We start from the raw sequence: 26,807 nt of genomic DNA, 5'->3' as shown, positions 1-26,807 counted from the left end.
ATAAAAGCAACCGAAACACCACCTGGTGGAAAATTCTTGATTTTTCTTAATAGAAAAGCAGGTTTCGAACAAAGGTTTTTGTTTTGTTAAAATTAGAGAATGTCTATTCAAATAGATGGTAACACATAATTTTCACTCGGAATGTAATTTTACTGACTGAAAAAAATTAATACATACCACGCATTTAATGCTAATACATGAATTATATATATTATCCAATAAATTATTTTCCAATAAAGTCAGGATTACACTATAAAGGTCTGATGAATGATCCTTTACAAAACTTGAAAAAACAACTATTTGGTTACATTTGCTAGAATATAACCAATGCGCTCACTGGTTGCATTTCAAGTTTTATAAAATAACTTTTATAAAACTTGTATAGTGTAATCCGGCATAATGCACACAATACTTTATATTAATCACACCATATATTTCTTAACATATTCATGTAATTTATCTTATTAACATTGACTCCTTCTTGTACATGCAGTAACAAATTTGGATTATCTGTATTTGAACTATTGTGATAAAACTGGTTTCTATGTGCATATGATAGAAATGAAGGCGGAAAAAAGATTAGTGGCAGTACATTTCATTTTCGTCCACACCTACTTTTCTTTGCTCCCCCCCCCCCGCTCTCTCCCTCCCCCAAACGTAAATTATAAATATTTGTATACGAACTACAATGCATGTGGGGGGAAAAGTAACCAAACAGGAATATACTAGGAAGGGAAGGAGAGAAAACAACTTCCGTTCATAGGGTTAACAATAAAGCCTCGCAATGATGAGTAAAGAGGTAAAAAAAGAAGAAAACAAGCTGGAATGAATTTCTTCCATTTGCGTTTGGATGAGATATCCACTTAAAGGGTTAAGTTTCCCATGATCCGTCTTCAAACTAACGAAGTGGCCTGCACTTTTCTAAAGGTTGAGCACCCTTGGTGTATTAAGTCTATTAAGTCAGGGCCGGAAAATCGCCAAAAAAAATCTAGGCAAAATTTTTTAGGCTCAAAAAAAATTTTTACCCGAAGAAAAAGATTCGATGTTGCAATTTAGTAACTACACAAAGAAAATTTCAGGCGCCAGTGCCAATTTTTTACTCGCCATTGTGACCTGGGATTTGTCCCCAACCCTGGTGTAAATACTTACAAAATTAGCGCTCCGAGATGAGAAATTTTTCCTCCTGAAAATGCTCCGTGACTTAGAAAGTACGGCAACCACTGACCTAAGGTGCTCATAACCATAACGACACATATGGTTGAATACCGAGAAATCGAACGACCAAACCCACCAAATCCTTCGCCATTTCATCAACCAGGACGTCAAATAGCCCTATTGAAACAAGTTCATACATCACGACTATTGACTACATCAACACGCCGTTTTTTTTTTTGTTTTTTTTCCGCTTCTCCTGCTCGTACTGTGGTGAAATATAAATCGACAAACTGCTTTTATAGCTTCAAGGAGTTGGCATCATTTTTTTATTTTTTTTTTCTGCTCTTCAACAATCTGTCCCTATAACATGCCTGAAAGGGGAAAACGATAACTTCACGGGTGGAGGAGAGAGAGAGAGAGAGAAAAAAAAATAAATGATAGAATATGCTATGGATAAATGGAGAAGCATCTTTTGGCAAGAAGAAAGATAAAATACTCGTATCATATCGAAACTTTTTTCCGGGATGAAAAAAAAAAAAGGGACGTCTCCACACATACACACACAAGACACTTTCTTCACTTTCTTATACTTACTTGACTTCTTTCTTGCAGACCGTCAGAATCCAGACATACGAGAATGATCATGGGGCAAGAAACCTGGCGACTACGTTACCATGGTAACGTCACGGTTCGGGGATGAGCGAGGGTTGTGGGTGGTTGAGCGAGTCCCGAACCTGAAATGGCGAATGAGAGGCGGGGACGCGTTCAAGGAAAATAAATAATAATATATAAAATAAAATAAAAAAAAAAAAAAATTTGAAGAAGGGACCCACGCGGGGATGCGTTTCCATGACGACGACGTCACCGTCGTCCCCGCTGTTTTATACTTTACCCCCGTTCCAGAGATGTCAATGGCCATCCCGCCTTCTCAATTTTTCGAGAGTTGCCGCCGTCGCCGCCGCTTCTAGAATTTGCTCTCTCTTTTCTCTCCGGGTGATAATATGAGTTGAAAACTCTGCGGTCCACTTGTGAATGGATGAGCGCTAGCCGCCAAATGATAAGTGGGTAACAGTCACGGCGCGTGAGTGAAGTTGAAACGGCTATTGAAAGTGAATGCTAACGATTTGGCATCTGGGACAGCTATTTTTCGCGTTTTGATTTTATTTATTTATGTTTATTCTTTAAACTAATTGAAGCGGAAAAATGTGTTGCGCGTTTATGAATGAACACCTACTTGACTGATGACACGGAAAGCGCACGCTGGATTTTGTTTTTTCCTTTCTGATTTTAAATAGAATTTTCTTTAAATGCATTTGTGTCACCACATTGAATGGTGATACATGTGTTCGCCGGAGGTAAAGGACACCATGTTACAAAATGGAAATTTTATAGGGAAGATCCGTTTAACCCTTCAATTGCCATTGAAATATCCCGAGGAGAAACATTTTTATATTTACTCTTTAAGCGGCACAGCAGAAATCATTAAAACCCATGTAAAATGTCATATATATTTTAATGCACTAAGCTTTCTTAGATTTTCAGTAGGTGCAAAGATAGTTGTTTTAGGAAAATTTTTCCATTGAAAAATCACTTTTTCAAAATATTTGGATTTATCAATGCTGAAATAAGAGACTTTCAAGGAGATGAGATATCTCGTCCTTGCCGCTTGAAGGATTAAGCAAATGAGGTATCATGGATGATATTACATGGCAAAAAAAATGTTACGTCAATATTTAGAAAATATGGGATGTTGCACTTAATCGAATTCTATGTGATTTAGATAGATTTGAATAGTTTAAAAATGTCACTTATTGTTTGCCAACTTATTTTTCTATCGTTGTTGGAGAATGCACAGAATCATGTGTTTTCTTCACAGATGATATTTCCCCCCCCCTTCCCCCCCCTCCAGAAAAAAATGCCAGAGCCAAAAATTGTTCTTGATTCGCTTGTCAAGAAATAGGGGACGTGTGCATAACCTTTGAGCCATTCTGATGGTAATTATGAAAACTTCATGAACAGCTCACAAGTAAAAAACGAATGTTTAGGATTGCTTGGAAGCAACAGTGCCGAAACGAGCTCAAAATATAAAATGCCTTTACTTGAAAAATATAAGAAGTTCATGCTACTTTGGAGGGAAAGACTGACAAATACATAAAGCATTGGAGATTTTTTTTCTTAGTACGTCTTTATATGGCATGTTTTATGAAAAAATAATATCTCTGTTATTTTAATGAATTTTTTTGCCTATAGTCCTTTGCCTATGTGTAGCGTAACGAAAGTATTGCAAATTAATAGCGTTATCCCAATATTGACGAAAGTGGACGTAGGGCCATTTACCTCCGACATACAGATATATTTCTTGAAGTCTGTGAAACTGAGAATGACATTGAATTGTATATTGAAAACTGATGAAGGGCCAATATTAATGAACTTTCTCAAATAAATCAGACATTAAAAATGAAATGAAAATTAGATTTAATTATCGTGATAGCAATACCTCAGATATTTACTTTTCGTGAGGAAAGTTAGTGCTCTCTATTGGCTCAACAGAGAACAAAAATAAAATGATTAAATGTGAGTATTGAAAACAACTCTAATAACAACTTGGAAGCAGCTACAAAAAATATTATGTGTACAGTGGTTGATGTGTACTAACAGTTGACGCGTGAAGTGTAATATTCGATTAAGCGGGGAAAGTCGTTGAAATTATCATATTAAGCGGGGGACTTTAAAATTGTCTGTATGGAAGAAATTTGGAAGCCGGAGGATTTTATATCCGTTTAAGCGGGGTATCCGGTTATCGTATTACTGTATATATATAAATAAATCTTTTTAATAGCATCGGTGTTTTGGGCTATCTCTGCCCTCTAAAAATGTTAATGAAGTTTTTTGAGGCTACTTTCTGTGCTAATTGAAATAGATAACGATAACCCTCTACAACAATATTTTTTCTTGGTTCGCAGAGTATCATTATATCGAGATTTCCCTGTATTCTATTAAACTTATATATCATATCAGTGTTTCTCAACCTACGGTCCGCAGGCACACGATAAAATTATCCACCCGTTGCAACTGATATTAGTAATTAATATTCATATATGGGTTCAAATAAAATTATATTTTCGTACTTAGATTCACCATACATTATTGAGGAAAATTCAGGAAAATTAAAATGCTTTAATATCTTAATACGGAATATCACTAAATTTTGCCAAAAATTGCAGTTTATTGCTTTAAGTGCAATTTGATAATTACTGCTAAAATTGCTGAAGAGGAAATAAAGGCCTGCTACAAATCACAGTTGACTGAAATGTACGGTATTAAAAATTTTTTCAAATGATGTGATGACCATATTTCATTGAGAAAAATACGTAAACTGGGATCTTAAATAATAATTTGTAAAATACGGGGCATCACCAATTTTCATCGAAAAGCATTGCCAAAATTAGGCACAATCACCCATCGTAATTAAAATTGCTGACAAACTGCAAAAAAAAGTTCCTGGCACATAAACGTGAGATGATTATTTATAATTTTTGCCATAATTGTCATAATATAATTTATACTATTATGAAAACGCTACATACAAATTCAAATCAGTATCGTTGAAAAAATAGACCAAAAAAAAAAAAAAAAAATCAGAACAACGAGAAATACAGCTATGTCCCGTAATACGGGACACAATTGGTCCGTCAAATTGTTTGAAACATTTTACTGGTCCTTGTTTTCAGAAAAATTGAGAAACACTGCACTATTTGAACACAATTTTATTCACATTTCTATAAAATATTTAGTTATTTTTCCAAATTTTTTCAAACATCGAGCAAAAAATGTAGGCTACTGCTCAATATTACATCAACACCGTGCACGCATGATATAAATGTACAGGGTGCCCTGTAAGTGCTAGCGCGGCCTTCAACCGTCCGTCATAGAGACATGAGTCCAATTTAAGAAATGCTCAACAAGCGTTCAAAAATTATCCTGTGGCAGTTTTGAGAGAGGAAAATATAGTGTCAGAAAATAAAAAATCTACATATTTATACGGTCCCCCCCCTTCCCTTTTGGTCAAACTTCCAATTAGAAAGTTGTTGCCCTGTCTCTTCTGATGCCAACAAAAAAAAAAATCCATGTTTGCTAGCTCAATATTTGCTAAGATATTTGAATTCGAAAAAATGGTGAAAATTCGGCAAAAAACAACGTTATATGTGGAAAAAACGTTTTATCCGCATTCAAAGCTGTTCTTTCCCAAATTTCTTCCGTTTTTCGAATTCTAACATCTCTATGAATATTGCTCTCAGAAACATGGAATTTTTTTTTTTTTCGTTGGCATCAGAAAAGACAGGGCAACAACTTTCTAATTGGAAGTTAGACCACAGGAGGACCGTATAAAAATTTATATATTTTTTTTATTTCGTTACACACTGTATTTTCCACTCTTAAAACTGGTACAGGGTAATTTTTGAACGCCTATTGAGCATTTTCTTAAATTGGAATCATATCTCTACGACGGACGGTCGATGAGATAAAGACCCTGCTAGCACTTACAGGACACCTTGTATAATCGAAATAAACATAACTGGAATAGCATGAAATCAATGTAATCGTGAATAAAAATTAATGAAAAATAAAGAAACTGTTCAGTTCATCAAATTGTACAAAATTCACAAAATATAGCTTAAGAAATTGTACAAAATATAGCTTAAGAAATTGTACAAAATATAGCTTAAGAAATTGTACAAAATATAGCTTAAGAAATTGTACAAAATGTAGCTTAAGAAATTGTACAGAATATAGCTTAAGAAATTGTATTAAATATAGCTTACGAAATTGTACAAATATAGCTTAAGAAATTGTACAAAATATAGCTTAAGAAATTGTACGAAATATAGCTTAAGAAATTGTACGAAATATAGCTTAAGAACATATAATGCGTCATACACAGCGGTTATATCGGAATTGACCGTGAAAATTCTAAACGGTAATTCATTTTATAGTACCAAGATGTACCACAGGGAAAATAATCAAACATTTAAGCCAATTCTTTTTTTTTATAAGAGAAACCTCATGGACGGAAATTAATTGAAATGCAAAAAAATGCAAAAAAATTGCAGATAAACATTTTTCCTTTAAATATTTATTTAGACGTCGAACTCTTTTTTTTTTTCGAGAAAAGTCGAATTCCGTTTTCAGAAGAAAAATATAAGAATTTTTCTGAAAAAATAAATAAATTAAAAATAGGGTTCGAGTCACGAAATTAAATGCGCGAGAGAGTTTTTAATAATATTTAAACCGTAACTAATTAAACGCTCGTCTCTTTCGTCGAACAGCAGCTCGAGGGGGCGAATTACATTGAAGATTCTTGGAAAGGACACGAGGTGAAGAACTCGCTTCTTAAGAGGAAAAAGGTGGAACAGATTAGGCTTTGACATGTGTACGTTAACGGGGTAAATGAGATGAGTCCGGTTATTATGGAATACAACCGGTTGTTATGCATAATCACTGATCATTTTGGTAAGTGGATAAGTCTCGCTAAATTTATCACTTTTACCGGCAATTATGCATAATATCCAAGCATCGTTGGTGAATTTCATGAATGCTGAAAAATTATCACTTTAACCGACAATTATGCATAACGGTGTGACTCTCGATCACAAGTGTGTGTACGATCATCTAAACAATAAATCACTTCAATGGGACCAATTTATCATATAAACAATAAGAAATGACGATTGTACATTATAATTGGTGAATTTAGTATAATTTATGATGTTTATTTACCAACGATGCTTGGGTATTATGCATGATTGCCGGTAAAAGCGACAATTTTTCAGCATTTATGAAATTTACCAACGACGCTTTTATGTTAGGGTGTGGACATAGCGCGTCCGTATTTCAGATTCTGGAAACCCGCGTTGTCTCCGGTTGGTTAAAAACCCGAATTTCAAGTTGAAAAAAAGTTGAAATTCCGGTTTTTAACCGGAGAGAGACAACCAATCGGAGACAACGCGGGTATTCGGAATTTGAAATTCCGACGAATTATATTCACACCCTAACATCCAAGCGTCATTGGTAAATTTCATAAATGCTGAAAAATTGTCGCTTTTACCGGCAATTATGCATAATACCCAAGCATCGTTGGTGAACATTATATAAATCATACTAAATTCACTAATTATAATGCATAATTGTCATTTCGTATTGGTTTATATGATAAATTGTTCCCATTGAGGTGATTTACTATTTAGATGATCGTACTTGTGACATGGGCGAAGATACGGGGGGGGGGGCGTGGGGGGTGGCAATGCCCCCCCAGCATCAAAGGTGGAGTCGACTGATCTAATCTATATATGTATTGACATCATCATCGCACCCCCCCCCCCAGACTTCCAAGTCTATCTTCGCCTATGACTTGTGAGCGAGAGTCTTTACCAGATATAATGAACTCTGACTTTACAAATTTTACAAACATTCCCGAAATAACTCCTATTTGATGAATTCTGAAAGTAGACCTCGATGTAACGAACTCCTATTTAACGAATTTATTATCTTACCCCGATGTATTGAAATCTCTTTAAACAAATTTTACGATCGTACTCCATAATAATGAACTCTCTTTAAGGAACAGACGATCATACCTGGGTATGCTAATCTTCTATTTCTCAAATTTTATGATCGTACCCGATATAATGAACCCTCTATAAGGAACTGGCGATCATTCCCGGATATGCTAACCTTCTATTTCTCAAAATTTATTATGGTGCCCCGATATAATGAACCCTACCCGGGTATGCTAACCTTCTATTTCTCGAATTTTACGATCGTACCCCGATATAATGAACAATTTTTAAGAAACTGGCGATCATACCTGGATATGCTAACCTTCTATTTCTCAAACTTTATGATCATATCCCGATATAATAAACTTCAATTTAACCAATTTTACGACTGTATCCCTACATAAACTCTCAAAATTCTTCGATTTGACCAATTTTTGATCAATACACGATTTCAATCTTTAAATAATGTAACTCATTGAAAACGAGAGTTTGTTTCATCTGGGGGTCCGACTATATTTATCAAACATACTGGACCCATTCATCAAATTTACCAAAATTCATCAATTTACCATATTACCATGGGTAATATGTATATAATCGCCGGTAAAAAAGTGACATATTTTTTAATCACCTATGGAATCTACCAATATTATGCAGAAAATCTCCCATAAAAGTTTTAAATTTATTAAACTCACCGAGACGATGGGCGATTACGCATAATAACCGATTTATCGCATATATCGTAATATGTATAAGCAAAAATGTCGATGCTCGTGTTTATGTGAACAGGCAAAGCAGCAGCAGTGGCGCCATTTCGGCTCGATATTACAAGCTTTACTCTTTCACGTCAGTTATTTATTTTCCTGTCATATTTTACTTTCATATTCGCGGCTCGACATCTCCTTTCGATGGCGTAAATACAGACACTGTCTGGGTTTTTAGACCTTTTTCTCTCCCCCCGTTATTATTAAAAAGTCAGTCTGGGGCCGTAGTTGTCGGAATCCTTGTCCGACAGAGTGACAAAGTCGTGAAAAAGAGGAAGGACGCGCGGTCGGTTACAACATTTTCACCGACCGCGCTAATCATCTACTACTCATTGTGTTTTTTTAGCGTGTCTGGGTTACAAGACTCGGTAACACTTATAACGTATCATGAGTTATGGTAGTTGAATGCAGGTATTCTTGCTTTTAGAGTTTGGGGGCGTGTTTGTCTGCGGATAGAATTCGTCTAAACCCTTGATGAATATTTACGTGACTGAGTTTTCAATTATAGAATACAAAAAGAAAAATTCATTCGAAAAAGATTTATTGGACGACAAAAGCTTTCGTCTTTCCATTATTTACTTGAAATGACTGTTCGGATGATGGGAAATTGAAAAAAATAACTAAATGAGTAAAAATATGCGAATCTTCTCCTTTTTATTCGTAATAATTCACTCATGTATGAACGTTGGAAACGTATGTAGCAAATAAAATCAAGCTGACTCTTAGATACGTTTCTTGTGTTTTTTTGTTTTGGTATTTTTCTTTTACCACAATATCAAATCGATTTCCTTGGAGACTTTTTCCTAGATACTAAGATAATTGAGACTTCAGTATGTCTCTGATAACGTTTTCCCCCTTTCGATTACATGTATTCAGTAGGGTTTAATCTTTAATAGCATGCATAAAGTTGCTAGTCTAGCGGAATACATAAGAATTTATACCAGACATTATCACATTATCAGTGTTATCAAAACTTAAGGAAAATCAACGTCAAGATCATCAAAACGTATGAGAATAAAATTGAGGTACACCTTATTTAGGGCATTAATCCTTTCAGAGGACGTTAACGAGATATCTCGCCTTCTTAAAAACCTTCTATTTTAGTATACTTCATAAAAAAATATAAAAAAAGAGATATGACATTTTGTTTGGGAGTATAGTGATTTCTGTTATGCCGGGGAAAGGATAAAATGTAAACTTCGGCCATGGTCGGATTCTCGAGGGATATAAGGCTTGTTACGGTATGACCATACAAGATAATCTGATACTTCTTGAATTACAGTAAAACCTCTCTTTTGTGGACACAGGAGGAACAAAAGAATTCGTCCGTAAAAGAGGAGGGTGACCGTTAATCAAGAGTTTGAAAAGCATACTTTTGTTATACATGGGGAAATTATTATTTGGCCGTGAAAGAGGAGTGATCGCATTTGAAGGGTGTCCGTTCAGAAGGGATTCATTGTGTCTGCACCAGGACAAATCTTAAAAATTTACATGCCCGAATTGATATTTAATATTTTACACGCAACCTTAGAAGGCATGAATGCACTTACACTGGACATGGAAAAATATACACACAAAGCACGTAAAATTCCATGTAAAGAAGCAAAATGCAAATTCTTTATTCTGGAAAGCAAAAAATATTAATATAAATAAACCAGAGAAAAGTAGTAGCAAAATATAAGTAGTAATATAATATAATAGGAGTAACAGTATTATATAGTAGGAATACATAGCAATATATAATAGTAATATAATAGTAATGTAATAAAATAATATACGTAAAAATTAGGAGTGTAAAAAGATGCTAAAATAAATAAAAATTTAAAAAGTTGAAAATGGTAAAATAAATAAAAATTTTATTATTAAAAAGGCGCTAAGATAAACACAAATTTAATAAGTAAAAAAAGATGCTGAAATAAAAATTTAAGTAATTTAAAATAAATAAAAACTTGAAAAGTTGAAAATGTTAGTAAAAAATATAAAAATAATGAGCAAAACGTGGCTAAACCGAGTAAAAAATTAAACATGCTAAAAAAAAGTAAAAATATGCTAAAATGAGCAAAAAAGAAATAAATTAAAAACCATAAAAGTAAACTAGCGTCGGGCATTCGGTTGGAAAATATACATAAACATAACAGGTCAAAATATTTACATGCCCCGAGCATATCAGGCAATAGATTTGTCCAGCCCTTCTCTGAACACTTTATGATCAATAATTATTTATCATTATTATTGACACAAAATAATTATACAAAAAAAATTGACAATAACTCCAATTAAAACATGAATCAAAAAAATTTAAAATTCTTCAGGAAAACGTTTTTTTAATGTTAAAGCCTTTATTTGATGTATTTATTTATAATTAATAAGAATATATATATATATAGTCTTACGATTGACTTGATACATACAAAGAGATCACTATCTGAAAAATGAAAATAAAACTACCTCTAATGAAATTGATTTATAAGCATCTTACTTCTATTCCATTTTCAAAAAGATGAAAATGTTTCTTAAATTTAAAAGCGATAAAAGAAAAGCGGAAAAGATAAAAACAAAAAAAAAAACGAATAAAATATTTCTCGTGTTCCGTTTCAATTTCATTGAACTTATAAAGAGAATATTCTCTTTTCATTTTTATTCCCTCCCATCAATCGATAAATGCAACATCTTCCTCATTAAAGGAGAGACATTCATTTCACACATTTCTCTTTGATATATTCCTGGAGGGGGAAAAAAAGAGGGAAAATAGGGAAAAATGTGAGGGAACATAGATGGGAATAATGTCTGAAGTAAATGGATAATGGAAAAAAAAAAGAGAAGAAAGAGAAAATAGAATAAATCAAAAGCACTTAAAAGTTACGTGATGAGAGCTCCAAACTAATTCACCATTTGTGCTTCGTCGGTCGAAAAGTTAGTGGAATTTTCTCTCTCTCTCAACATTTTTCTTTATTTTTATGACAATACTTTGGGCGCAAAACAGATTTCAATAGTAAAAAATAAGCGCATTTTTCTTTTTTTTCTTATAAAGGTTATATAATCACGTTAGTCTAATTTAGGTCAATGGTTCCTAGTCTTTCATTCCCCAAGTACTGTATACCACTAGGGGGAGACATGGGGAGGATAGTAGATGTCACTCCTCGCCGTCCGGAGATAATTCCGTTCGTGTGACATCGGCCTTAATGATGCCCGTACCCTCCTCAAAATATGCCCAGTGCGAGTGAAAAATGCACTGTTGAAAAATTTGTCTTGACGACCTTGAACAAATTGGTGCAGTATGTTGCTCGTGGCACACTCTCCCTTATCAACAAATCCGTTTCTTTGAACAGGTTAGTTCATTAGGAATGTGCTTCCTGATAACGGAGTCCGACTTTACATAGAATGAATGCGTATCCATTGAAACGGTTTGGAATGTGTGCGTATGCACTGGAATGTATAAAATGCGTGGGCATCCATTGAAATGCGTAGGAGGCTTGTTTATCACTAGCAATGTGTGTAGATGTGTCGTGTATCCAGAAATGTGTGGGATTTGTAACCTTTGAAATGCGTATAAGGTTTTGCGTACCAATAAAGTAATTGCACTGAATGAGCAAGTGAAAAAGCACACGAAGCATAAGCAGGGCCATCTTTTAAGGCCGAAACACACTTCACTGACGTGACGAGATAATCAATTCCTCACGTCAGAGACGTTGTGAATTCTGATTAGTGGACATGACGTGATTTCACGTGTGCGGTGTTTCAGCCTTTAATGCAAGGGTTCGTCTTTTGGGCTATTGGTGCATGAAAGGGCCGGGCCGATGTCGACATGGCCTGCGCAAGGGGCGGTCTTCTTCCACCATTTCAAGCTTTTTCGGCGTATTGAAATGCGTTATTGGGTTTTCTACTGTATGCATCGTCTTATGCATGACATATAATTCCCACTCTTTCTACAACCAGACTAACCAGGTAATTAATCAAAGCAACACGAATATTGGATGGGTTTTAACAAACGAACAACACTCCCAATGTCTGTGAAACAAATACTCGTTACTAAATGTGAGTGATTAAAATTCACGTATCCGAGATAATTCTCTGGTGAAGAGTGTGTGTTTGTCCTCCTCCATTCGTCTTTGTCTTGATGACAAGAACACGTCTCGTATGCGATTGCTGCCGCTTTTAACTACGTTTAGTACACAAACTAGTACACTTTCTCCTTGATACACGATGCTCGTTTGATAAATTTTCTGCGCCTGTAAAGATAGAGATATCTAATCTCTTTTAAGTGCTTCTTTTTCGGTGAAAGATGGAGTTCAGTTGTTCGATCATCAACTAAGCATTTCCTGCGTGTGTGTGTGTGTGTGTGTTTTTCCTCGTTTTAGCAGAGACTTTTAACGAAATTGGATCCGTACTATTACGAGAAGGAAATATTGCTACAAATTAGAGCGACGTTTACGTTATTTCGCATCATATGCTCTCTCCGAGAGAAGAAGGTTCTTAAATACGATATCTCACGTCTTGATCAAATTAGAACTAAGAGCTATATATTTCCTTCAAGGTTATGACTATTTGTCTTACATTGATTCCACTATTTATCCTGGAAGATAATATTCAATTTCGGTTGAATAAGTTATTGAATACACAGTATATACAAGGTGTCCTGTAAAATCCTTATTCGACTTTTATCTCATCCACCTTTCTTCGTGGAAGTATAGTTCCAATTTGAAAAAATTCTCAAAAAGTGTTCAGAAATCACCGTGTACCAGTTTTGGGAGGAAAAATACAGTGTCACTAAATAAAAAATCTAAATTTTTATATGCCCCTCCCCGTTCTTTAACTTCTAGTTTAGAAGGTTGTTGCCCTGTCTCTTCTGAGCCCAACGGAAAAATGAAAAACTCCCACGTTTATAACCGCAATATTCGCTGAGGTATTCAATTCGAAAATCTGAGAAAATTTGGGAAAGAAGAGTATAATCTTACGGATAATGCTCTTTTCCCTTATTTATGCTATTTTTTTCCAACTTTCCTCTGATTTTGAATTAAGATATCTCAGATGTCAGAATCACGATCCCGCACTTAGAACCGTGGAATTTTTTTCGTTCAGCTCAGAAGGCGAGAGGGCAACAATTTTCAAATTGGGTTTTTTAGTACAGGGTGTCCATATGGAATATATAAAATTGACGAGATAAAGGCTGAATTAGGACTTACAGGACACTAGTAAGTAAGTAAGGGTGTTGGTCGCTTTTGGGGGGGTTAACAAGTGAAAGTCATTAGTCATGTGGGTCAAATCAATACCCAGCGATATTTCGTGATAAAATTCGTTGTTTGGGGCGACACTTGTGAGCGAATATCATCGTGCAAAGCCACAAAACCTTAATTAAACGTGCCACGAAGGACATATATTTCATATTCCTTGCTTGAGTAACATGATGCAAACGTTTTAATGTCTCACGGAATGCCTGGCTGATGACAGTGGCCCCGTGTTCAAAGAACTCAATCATCCACTTCTAGCTGTTGATAGTAGCTCCGAATTCAAAGAACTCAATCATCTGGCTTCTTTTTGGTTGATCACGCCTGGTTATTACAATGACTCTGTGTTCAAGGAAATCCATCACCTGACTGTTGACGGTGGCTCATGATCAAGGAACTTGATCACCTATATTAAAGGAACTCAATCATATCTGGCTTTTTGGCTGATCACGTCTGCTCTTGATGGCGCGTTTCCATAAAGGAATCCGTTTGAGTTCCTTGAACTTCGTTTTCAAGAAACTCAATCAACTCGATGATGACACCAGGCTATCCAGGCTTGAACACGGTGGCTCCGTGTTCACGGAACTCGAACTCGATCAGCTGCTGTGTCTGTCTATCACCTTCGACGACTAAGGAATGAATGTATACAACGAATATACAAATACAACGCCACAACAGGCAAATTGCCCAACAAGGTGGCTGACTTAAAGAACATCATGGATCCCCGAGCCATTTTTTGGAGGCCCTACCTACTACTGCTACACCACACATGCACCCCGCCCACACCCCCCCCCCCCCGCGGAACCCCCAACGAATCGGTGCATGCGGGAATGTGCGTGTACGTGTAGTGAAACCTGACGTGAAGTTTTTTGTGTTTCTCTGTAATGCTTGTTATGTATAGTGCTGCCATCTGCCACCAGTTTTTCTAACTATGAGTGAAGTGTTATGATTGAATGATTTATCGTTGTAGGACTGTTGCTCTCTGTGGCGAGACTATTTAACGGGGAGATCGGCTCGCATTTGCGCCTTGAAGTTGGGAACCACAACCTCCCCCCCGTGTTGTAAGGACTAGTGAAGGAGTTTCTTGAGCATCGAAAAGCAAATCCACGCTGAAGCTGAAAAAGTGAACGGCCAGCCTACTCAGCCTGCTTTCTATCTAGGTCACGAAAACAAGCAATGTCCTGCTAATGTACATTGCATGGTGCAAAACATAACATTCGACTTTGTAAAAAGTGTTCCGTGTGGTAATTTTTGTCTAGTTGGTGTCATCTTCCCACCTGATCACACCTAATACAGTATAGAGCCACAGAAAATAATAATAAAGAAAAATTTGTTTAATCAAAAAATTAGAAGATTTTCATTGAATATTATGAAATATTTTTCTAATTATTCATTATCTTGACCATTTATTTATAAATCCATGATTTTTCTATAGAATTCTGCATCACCAGATTAAAAGTTTACAACAGAAACCAACAGAACGGTAATATGTCAGCTTTTACGAGTAATAATTCCGATTATTCGCGTTCCTGTTTTCCGAATAAATGAACTGTTCTCCTGGTCAAGTAATTAACAACGAAACCCGTACTAAACGGCTCAATAATATTTGCATATTTCAGTATGCGTTCTCGGAAACAAATCGCCGGTATATTCATCAGTTATCAAAAGTCCACGCGCGCTCTCTCTCTTGTCTGAGTTCAGTATCCCGCTAAATTAAACGACAATGTCCGAGTGGTAACCCGAGTCTCCAATCGAAGCTCAAAGGAAATTAATAATGGGCGAGATTCCCCTTGGCCTTATGATGTATGGAGCTCGAGTCCACGCGCGTATTTCGCTAAAGCCTCGAAACTGGTGAAGCTTCTCCGTGTATGTGTGCGTGTGTTTATATATATTATGTGAAGAGAGAAACGTATTGTATGTGGATTTAGCTTCGGCTGGAGAAATGGGTGGTTGTGATGAGAGGAACGGTGGTGGATGAAGTACTACCTGCCTGCTGCTTCCATCGCTAATAAGTTGCTTAGACATCCACTCGCGCTCGTAATAGTCGTAATAAATCTGTAATGCTTTAGGCCGTTAGCAACAACGAGAGATTTGTTGAGGGAGTCACGCTTGTGCTAGAGAGAACCGAACTCTCTCTTTGTACGATACTAAAACCTGAAGATATTCACGGAAATTCGATTTAAAGGGAACCGGAGACGGACCTAAGTTTCCCCTCGTGTTGTAAGGACATGTGGAGAGATAATCAGTTTATCACTTAGATGTTCCTTGATACGGCCAACCCGTGTTTCTTGGCTCTCCTATTCCGCGCAATCTATTCCTATTGATACGCACAGAATAAAAAATTAGGGAATGTATGTACATGTGTTGAAATTTATTACCCACCTCGTGTCATTTTGATTATTAAAAAAATCATTGTTGGTTTAGGGTATGGTTACCAGCCTTTTTTTAACAAACATACACTAGCGCTTCAGAAGTCCTGTACCATATTCTTGTAAACTAAGTGAATTTCAGAATGTTTGAAACTCTACGTGCATTAATGGATTACAAATGGGGGAAAAAATGCAGTAATACCCCTCGGCTAACGACGATTATTTGTTCCGGAATCACGTTCGTTAGCTGAAATCTTCGTAAGCCGAAATGTCATTTTTCATAAGTTTCTATGGAAAACTGTTTGATTCGTTCTTGGTTATGAATGAATGAATGGGCTCCAGACTCTGCCACGAAGCTGGGCTGGAAGAGATCTCGGCAACGGGATAAGTCCAGTGGCAAAGTTATGGTGACGATATCTGGTTATGCCCAAAATTTAAAGATAAGTGTTTAAAAAAACACCGAAGGAACGCTATAAAAAAATGAAAAAAAAAACGGACTAAAGGCTAAAAGGAATAACTTCAAAATTGGATAAATGAAAATCAAAAAGAAATGTGTGAGATACTTAATATCTTTTTATTTCCTACTAATGCCAACATAACCCAGGGTGTTTAATAATACTGTGGTTACCACAGTATTATTAAAGGGGATCCGGGTTCACACAATTTCCGAAGGAGACAAGTCACTTTTCTTTCCAATTATCAGTTTCGGCATAACATCCAGAAAATTCAATTTCTCAGTATTCAAAAAAAAAGTTTGAAAATAGGCAAAAAAGGCATTATGACATTTTACCTGAATTTCCGAGCTCTACCAGTTATATCAAAAATGTCGATAAATAACAATTAAGAGTTCCATTTTGCTCAAATCAGAATGCAAAATGTTTTCTCCACTGTAGACCCTGCCATTTTGATTGACTAATCATGTTTTATACACGCTATTGCCTACGCCACTTCTCTCAACAATGGGACAAAAACTTCATGAACGCATCTACCTAACAGATCACAGTGGTGATCCAAGTCTTGAATTGTTACTCTTTCGCAGAATCCAGAAACTGTATACTTTTTCATGAATCACACGGTGCTCTTGAAAACATTCTAGTCTTTGTAACAACTATTCAATAAAATAACATTTAAGTTCAACCACGCATCATTATTGATAAGCTTTTGGGGTTTTTTTTTTTTTTTTTTAACTTCTTGAGGAAACAATGTGGAAGGTGTCATGAAAAAGTATTAAAATTAAATAAATTAGTATATTTTTAAGTTTTGAATTCATAAAATTTTAAGTGTGAAGAAGCTTAAAATCTTGAAGATCATTGGCGAACTCAAAGGAACCCCCCGAGTGCCAAGATTATAGTGTTATTTTGTAGGAAAAAACTTAAATTCCCCCTCAGAAGGAAAAAAAAATCTGAAACCCTCCCTCGAGAAAATTCTGCGTGCGCCTATGCTGAAGATAATAATGATTATACATGTAATATATATATAAGAATTTTCATACATGAGAACTATAAAATTATATTTGCTGCAACAATAACTGTAAGATATTAATTGCATGCATTAAGACTAATATAATACCCGTATATAAATTTAATTTCATTTGAAGATGTAAAAGTGAACAAAGAAATTTGCATAGAACGAGATGAGACTTGATCATTAAGTTATTTTTAAGGACACTAACGAACGCTTCAATTAAAGGAAGATACAATTTTGTTATTTTCTTTAAATTAATTAGTGCCATTTGAAATGGCTAATTCTTTTCCCATTTTAATAAGGAATTGAAAAATGACCTGAGAAATTCATCTTTTAATTAGAAAGATGCGCCGATGTATTACAGATTATGACTTTTCGTTTTATGTATTTTATAAATCGACGTTACAATAATTAGCCTGGCATTTGAAATTTCTCAAAGAAAAAATAAGAATTCACCTTGTTTTCTCTCTCGTTTGAAATATAATTAGGTGAATCCTGGAGAGTAATTGGCTAGAGTATTATAAGTAAAAGATTTGATATATATAATTCATACAACCTGGTTTATTATAGAAATGGAGGAAAATTAATTCCTCGCTCAATTAGTTGATGTAAGAAATTTAATGTTATCGTGTTTTGCATTGGTATTAGTTCGTTATTTTGCATCATTACATGCTCATTAATTTTGCACGATATGTTCAGCGAAAGATAAGAAATACGTTATAAATGGGATATGATTATAAAATGTGATTGAATAATGGAAGCATATCGGCGACGTAGCAATTAAAATTACGAAGAAATTATCTTTTGGAAATTATTTTAAAAACATTCAAAATTTATAAATATTTTCAAAAAAATAAATAGTAAAAAGACTTAAATAATTAATTTAAATGATTAAAAGTTCTTATAATTCCACCAACACTCTGAAATTTTTAAAAACAGCTTCGAAATAGTAAAAGGAGCTATAGAAAACTAAAAATTGCGAAAATGGCGTTAAAACTGTAAAAATATTCTAAAAATTTCGAAATTGTGAAATTTTTTTAAAAATAAATATAAAAGCTGAAAAACATAAAAAATTGTGATCAAAAAATTATAAATATTTCCGATATCAAAATCGATAGAATTTTAAATGAAGTATTTATAATTCCCAATATAAATTAATAAATTATAATAATTAATAGAATTAAAAACTATTTTTTTAAATAAACATTTATCGCTTAATTAAAATTAAACTAACATTAAAAACCGTAAATAAAAAAATTTACCGATGTTTTAGAAACGTCAAAAATAGATAAATTTCCAGATATACAGTAGTTTTTTTTTTTTAAATAAAATTTGGAACTATGAAAAATTTTATTTTAAAAATTTTCCAAAAGTAAAAATATTCTCCAAACAGTAAAACACTCACAATTTTTAAAAATACTCTAAGAAATTGTATAATGTTTTTGAATTGCGAAAATATCGTTGAAGTTTCGAAAGTGTTTTTAAAATTATAAGAATATTTTCAAAATAACAAATCTGCCATTTAATAAAAATAATTTAAAATTGCAAGAATGTCATAAAATTTTCAAAAATTTTTTTTTAAAGAATTTACCTATTAAATATTGAAAAATTACTTAAATTAAATTCATAAAAGTTTCAAAATCTAAGTGCAAAACATTTCCAAATTTAAAAAAAAAATTCTGAATACAAATTCCAAAGCGAAAATATTTTTCTCCCATGAAAGAAAGCAAAAAAAAAATATATATAGATAGAATTAATTTATTATTAATTCTATTTTTATTTTTTCAAGCAATTTCTAGCATGTCTAAGATTGACACGGCCCATATCGATTCCCAGTTTTCTATATTATTATCCCAATGTTTTAGGCGTAAAACAAAAACAGTTTATTTTCCCCTTCATATATATATAACTTGATATTTACAAAACTTACAGGATCACGCCCGGATTACAATCTCTTTTCCTCCGAAATCGAAATATTAAGAGCCTTTTGAAAAACTGGAAACTAGCCAAAGGCTTCAATGGGAAGGGGGCAAAAAAAACCTTTAAGAAGGGAAACAGGAAAAAAAATTAGCGTTTCTTACGCTGAAAGATTTTCCCTCGTAAACTAATTTAGGAATCTCGTTATCTTAAGTCAAACGAGAAAAAAAAAAAAAAATACTTTTAAAAAATTCAAGATGTATCGGAAAAATACTTCCGTTTAAGAAAACAAGATTTTTCCGTGCACAAAGAGTAAATTTTCATTTTAATTTGCTTCAGACGAAAAAGTATCTTATTTTTTTGCGCGAATAAATGTAATCAAATTTGATGCTGGGAGTTATAAAAACTTGATTTTTTTTTCATTCTCGTGATTGAAAATTACCTCGTTTTTTTTTTGGTATTGGAGCGCGTAGGCAATATGCCGTGGTTGAGGAAATAGATCGATATCTTTATTCAAGGTAACCGCAGTAAATAAACACTGCAAAAATAAAACATCTATGTATTTTTTTTTTTTCAATAGGTAGCCGCAGGGATCCCCATAGTAAAACAATAGTAGGGTGGGGGGTAGGAATGTCTTTTTTAAAAGTAACAGTTATATAAGTACGGTATATAAGAAGATAAATATTCGATTTTTTCCCCCTTAGATGTAACCGCTGTAGAAAGTTGAAGAAACGTCGATTTTTCTGTCATTTAACGTAACGCGGGAAGAGCCACATGAAGAAAAACATAGGAAATCTTTCTTCTTCAACGTAACCGCTGTAACCATTACAGTTGAGTAAACACCGACACCTCCCCCCCTTCCCCGCCCGCTCTCAACGTAACGCCGTAACCGTCGTATTGTAAAAAAACATGCGAATTTGCTTTTTCTGTAACCGCAACAGCTGAAGAAGCACCTGTCCCCCTCCCCCCATTCAACGTAACGCCGTAAGTGTCACTGTTGGAGAAACACCGATTTTTCCCCCTCAAAGTAACACCGTAAGCGTCGTACAGGGCATCTACAGTGCCGTAACTAGAGGGGTACAACTGGCCCGGATGGCAAAATTTAAGGGGCGGCAGTTTTACGTGGGAACAAAGAACACCATTATAAAATTATCGAATTTTAAAGTTGTGGGGGCGGCAAAATAATGTTTGCCTCAGACGGCTGAATCATGTTTTTCCCCAGGCGGCAAAAAATCCTAGTTACGGCCCTTGGTCTCTAGGCAGCTGCTTCATGTTCAGACACACGCAGATTTTTTACTTCACTCTCATTACCCGTTCACTTAAAGAGGTTCCCATACCTAATCGGCCTACTCTCTTAAGAAATTTCTCATCACTCTTCAACAGAAATGTACGCGCTTCCATAATTACCACGCACAGTATATTGCATTCATGATATTCCAACATGAGACCAGATTTCACTCTACACTAGTGGGGATTTGACCAAGGCCAAAAATTCATACTATATACTTACTGAAACTAAAAAACTAAATTGATGGTGTAACAAAACTGATGGCCATGACTGTATAGTGATAGAATGGGTGATAGAAGTACCCAAAGCAAACAACTTTCAGCATACAATGTGGGGGATCGGAAAGCAAACGGCGAGCCGCGAGAGGGCGCTTTCTCTTTAGTGGACGAAACATCGTCTTTTTCGCAGAACCCGTCATTCAGCTGCTATCTGTTGCCGATGTAACGCCTGTATTACACCTGGTGGTTTACTCTTCAGCCGGCATATCAAAAATAATTAAACTCCCCGTGAACAGCTTTATCTTTCTTTATGAGGTAGGCTTTCTTCCGATTTTCAGCTGGTGAAAAATTAAGGGGAGAGGGATGCAAAAATATGTTCCACTAAGTTATAAGCTTTAGAAAAAATTCTGGGCTTGACATAACTAAAATACAAGGCTTTAAAAAAAAAAAGCGAGATATCTCGTGAATTACGGTGAGAGGGTTGAAAAAAAAAATCATTCTAAATATCCCCTCTCAAAAATCAAGACATCAATACCATTCGTGAAAATGCGTAAGAACAAAAGCAACAAATGTTGTGACAGTAAAGAAACGGTTTACGAAATTCCATTTTTTTCTGCATTTCTATATAGCATTAAAAAAAACTCATTTCAGGAAGGGGATGACGAAGAATAAGAAAGATAGTTGAAATATTTTCAGAGAATTTCATTCACGAGAAAAAGAAACGATTTATAAATAAAAGAAACGATTTTTCTTGGGAACAAAGAAATAGAACCGTGAAATAAATGGAGTCCGCCGCTTTTTCGTAGAAGATGAGAGTGAAAAGAATGTCTTGGGAGGTGAAAAGAGGAGGAAGGGGGAAAAATGATCCATCCGGGGGAAAAAAATTAATTTTTTAAATTAACGTGGGCACTAAACTCTATATTCAAATTTTTAAAAACTTGAGTGCCGCTACCAACAAACTAAAAAATAGAGAAGTGTTGTAAAATAGAAATTTCATATTAATCCTTCAACTGGCATAGCAGAAACCACTAAACCCCATGTAAAACATCATTTTATTTTATTTTTCCCCGTGAATTATAGGCTCATGCGGATTTGGATGCAAAGTCAATGGAATAAGAGAATATGCTCTATTGAGAAATTAGCTTTAAAATGCATCTGAGCTTGTAATTACTAAAATTAAAGACTAAGAAAGTGAGATATCTCGCCAATGTCATTGAGAGGGTTGAAAAAAAAAGAAGTATTTTGAATTGAAGAAGCTCAATTAAGGAAGGGGATGACGAAGAATAAGAAAGACAGTTGAAATAGTGGCAGAGAAATATATTCATTCACAAGAAAAGAAAATATTTATAAATATATAAAAGGAATTAGTTTTATTAAGGGATTAAAAAATAAAATCTTGAAATAAATGGGAATAGCCACATTTTTTTACTTAAAAGAGAAAAGAAAAATGTCTTAGAAGTTGAAAAAAGAAAAAGTGGGAAAAGGATTCATTTAAGAAAAAAAATATTAATTTCTTACTAAACGTAAACGCCACACTATCTCCATAACTTGAAATTTTCCAAAGTTTGAAAAATACTACAGGGTCCAAGAATTGTGGAACGAGAATCTGATAATTAACCCTTTAACTGGCATAGCAAAAATCATTAAACCCCCTCCCCCATCAGTAAAATGCCATATGAAGTAGGCTTTTGCCCAATTTTCAGCAGGTGAAAAATTCTTACATGCTGCTCCCTATACGTTAGAGGTTCTGTTGGAATGTTAACGTGGGAGTGTGTGTGGTTCTCTGCAGGTGAAAAATACAGGAAATGAGAAAATGAGTTCCATTGAGAGTAATCACCATTACAAAACATCTAGGCTTATTATTACTGAAATAAAAGGCTTTTAAGAAGGCGAGATATCTCGTCAATGTCGGTGAAAAGGTTATACGATCACATTTCCAGATAATCTTTCTCAAAAATCCAGACATCAATACCATTTGTAAAAATTCGTGAGGAAACAACAAACATATTGTGGCAGCAACGAAACTATTTACGAAATTCCGTGTTTTTCTGCATTTCTATATCATTTCCTATATAAAATTTACAAAACAAAAAAAACTCAATTCAGGAAAGGGGATGACGAAGAATAAGAAAGATAGTTGAAATATTTTTCAGAGAAATTCATTCACAAGGAAAGAAAAGATTTATAAATAAAAGAAATGATTTTTCTTAGGAACAAAAAAGAATAAAATCTTGAAATAAATGGAACCTGCCGCTTTTTTTCTTAGAAAATGAGAGTAGGAAAAAAAAGAAATGTCTTATAAGGTAAAAAAGAGAAGAATCCTGACAGTAAAAAAAGAATAGGGCACTGGTTTTACTGGAATCACGATCCCAAAGTAGTTTTCCATGAACCTGGTGAGAAAGACGGAGAAAATAGGAGGCGCTTTTCCACCGAAAACCCCAGTGAAAATCAATGTCGAAGTCCTGGAAAAGAAAGGAGAAGGGACCGGGTTGTGTGCGGGTGCGCGTACGTGAGAGAGGGAGAGTAAACTCTAGGAATTTATAGTCAACGATTTAATGATGCGCAGTTTCGACGAGCAAAAATTTCATCTTTTTCTCGGAATATGCGTCCAAGCGCAGGGAGAAAATCCCGGAAACTTGAGGATTATTTTCTGGAAAATGACGCCTTTTTCCCTCCCCCCTCCCTTCCCCCGGCCAACCCCGATTTTCTAAATACGAGGAAAAAGGCCGATGGCCCACCTGGCATTTTCCGTACTCCGACTATTAAACACGATGGCGTGTTCGAGAACAATTAACTCTGCAATATTGGGTTCTATGAACTCGAAGCCGTCAAATGAAACACTCTTTTTGTGTTTTACTCTTTTTAGGAAATTGAATGGACATGGATAATATTTCATTTCTGAAGCCTTGTGAAAAATGATATATATATGTTATATATTTTTTGTATGAAATATATATATTATATATATGTGTGTGTGTGTGGCCTGATGATTTATCATCGGAAATGAAAACACTCGCCATCTTCTTCTTGGGATCTTGTTTCTTCTCAACATCATCTTTCAGACTGTTTTTCGGTTGGATCGATGAGGCATGATCAGTTACTATTTGTTGGCAAGACGAATTCGGTAGGTGGAATTTTGCCCAGTTTATACAGGGTGTCCCATATATTCGTTAATAGTTTGGAAATTCGTGAAAATTGAAGGAATTTGTATATTTGAATGCAGTTTGCGGAAAGTCAATCTCTTACGTGTCCGAAATGTTCATAAAGCTTAAGGTGACAATTCGTGACTGAGGTGAAAAAAACTTCACCAATAGTGGTGGTTTTTTACCAATGTTAACATTGCAATCGAAACCTTATGTGATCGCCAGTAACAGGACAATTCAGAAATGAGCTGTTAATCGTACACCCGTCATTTTATAGGACTCTGATTCGCATATTTCCAGTGATTTGCTTTCGTACAGGGCTCTCTTTTGATTTGACAAGAATTTTGACTAAATTTTTTTTCTGCACCAATAAAAGAAAAAAAATCCCTCCTTCGTGAGAATAACGTTTTCGCCAACTGCATTAATTAAGTAATCAGCCTGTGGGTACGTAATCAAATGATACAGAAATTCCAAAAAAAAATGAAAAAATTTTACCACCAGGTTTAAATGTAGAGCTAGCTGAAAAAAGTGTGTATTCATATGCTCACTTTCTTTGATCGTAGGTTAATAAGTTGAATGAAAAGAATTCATAAATGTAGAAAACATCAGCTTAAAAATATCCTCATAAATTAAATTTTTTAAAATGAATTAATCAAAGAAAAAATTTAAGATATAATATGAAATAATACCTCAGATCTAGTGAAAAAAATATAATTCTAGAGTTTTTTGATGAAAGAAATAATTTCAGATTTAATTAAATAATTAATTTTAGAACTACAGTAATTTCAGAAATGATGGGTGTAAGGGAACAAGGCCTTCGTCGTGTCAATAAGAGAGAGGGCTGCAAATTATTTAAGATTTTTATTATTTCCGAGTTTTCATTTATATCTTGAAATTATTTTTTTCCCGTTAATTCCGGATTTCCATCCATTCTAAAACCAGAATCCTTCCATTAGTTTTTATGAAACTAATTCAGAATTTTCATGGATTGTGAAATTATTCATTTTTCATCAATTCTAAAATTACAGTAATTCTGGAATCATTTCTTTCATTAAATATGAAATTATTACCCGTTAAGACGTCACCGCTTACCGTGTGTGAATAGGCTACTGAACGTTATCAGAACTTTAAAATTTTTTTAGTTTTTCTTATTGTTTCGATTTTAGTAAAATTGTTATTATGAAAATCGTATTGGCATATCTTATTGCCTGAAGAAATATCTTGATAGAGACTGAATTTCAGTGACCAATGAAATCGAAAATGACCAGATCATGACGAATACCGTAAAATAGTTAGAATAGTTTCATTGCCCAACTAATTGCCGTTCCGCGTCGACATCATTAAAAAATTCAAAAACCCCTCTCAAGTTATTATTGCACTTATTATAGAACTTATTAGAACCCATAAACGGAAAAGTTCCGATCAGAAATGTACTAAGAAAAGTTATATTTAGGTGGCTTATTATAAAAGCGAATCATTTGCCTCAGACTGAATCGAAATAGCCTTTGAAATATTCAACCGAAATAAATGGAGATGAGAAGAATCTGAATTCGAAATCGCCGCAAGAATCTTGAACTTACTACGATGGAGAATCCTAATTTTCCAAGAGTCTGTCTATTTAGATGAGAAAATTTCATTTTTATACGTTATTAATATCTAAGAGGTGGATTCATCATTCATTCGTTGATGGTTTCGAATTTCGTTTCGTGATTACACAGAGCGAGAGAGAAAGAGTCCGTTTCTCTCTCAAAAGGGCATTGGGAGGCCCCAAAACTTTTCCACCCTCAAACAACGTTTCTCTGATGGGAGTAATACTTTCATCAAGCACCGAAACTGCATCAGAGGAAAAGAGAGAGAGAGAGAGAATCAACGTAGGTGTGGAATAATGTGAACATAGGATGGATCTCATACTATGTATATTACCTACAACAGTTGGGGGCGGACAAACAACCTCTTGTTTTGGTGCCCAGCGACCTCTCTTTTCATCTCTATACAAGTATTTTTACCTCATCGTGTGTTCGTTCAAAGGAATTTTCTCAAACCCACGCTTCTGAAGGGAACAATACGTATTCCCAGTTATATTTTTGTACCGAGCTTGGAAGAGGAACCCAAGTACCGAGTTCTCAGAAAGCAATTAAATGCTTCCAAGCTTCAAAGATGGGAAGAAGTACAACTTTGTATTACGAAATACAAGGCTATTCCGAAGGGAGAGTACACACAGAGTGAGGAGTAATATATATGTATAAAGATAGAGAGAAATACGTAATTCAATGTCAGAAATATCATTTTTGATTGATTGTAGAGGCAAATGTTCATCAAAGTGGGAGATATAACCCCATAGGGGGAGAGCTGGAATGGACCAGGTGGGCAGTAGAAGCTACAGATGCAACATTGAATGTTATGGGTTCATTAAGATGGGTGGGGGGGGGGGAGGAGGGGGAGACTGAGAATAAATTCAGAGCATTTTGGGAAATTTTAGGAAAAATAAGTCAGGGAAAGACTCTAGAAATCAAATTCTGTTGTATTTTCTCAATGGATAGTTTTATGAAGAAAAAACCGGTACTTTTTAGCAGCGTCTTCTCTTTTATAACATTTTATGACTCAATGAATCTGACAGAATCCAAAGAATTTGAGTCAGTGCCCTGACCCCGCTGAGATCAATCATTATTAATTGATGATATTTTGTGAAAAATATTAAATTTCCCTC

This window comes from Pholcus phalangioides, unplaced genomic scaffold, assembly GCF_987345545.1.
Source record: "Pholcus phalangioides strain wild (caught in Gottingen) unplaced genomic scaffold, Ppha-v1.0 ptg000013l_1, whole genome shotgun sequence".
Taxonomy (NCBI): Eukaryota; Metazoa; Arthropoda; class Arachnida; order Araneae; family Pholcidae; genus Pholcus; species Pholcus phalangioides.
The sequence above is the reverse complement of the archived record's forward strand: the minus strand, read 5'-3'. Positions refer to the sequence as shown.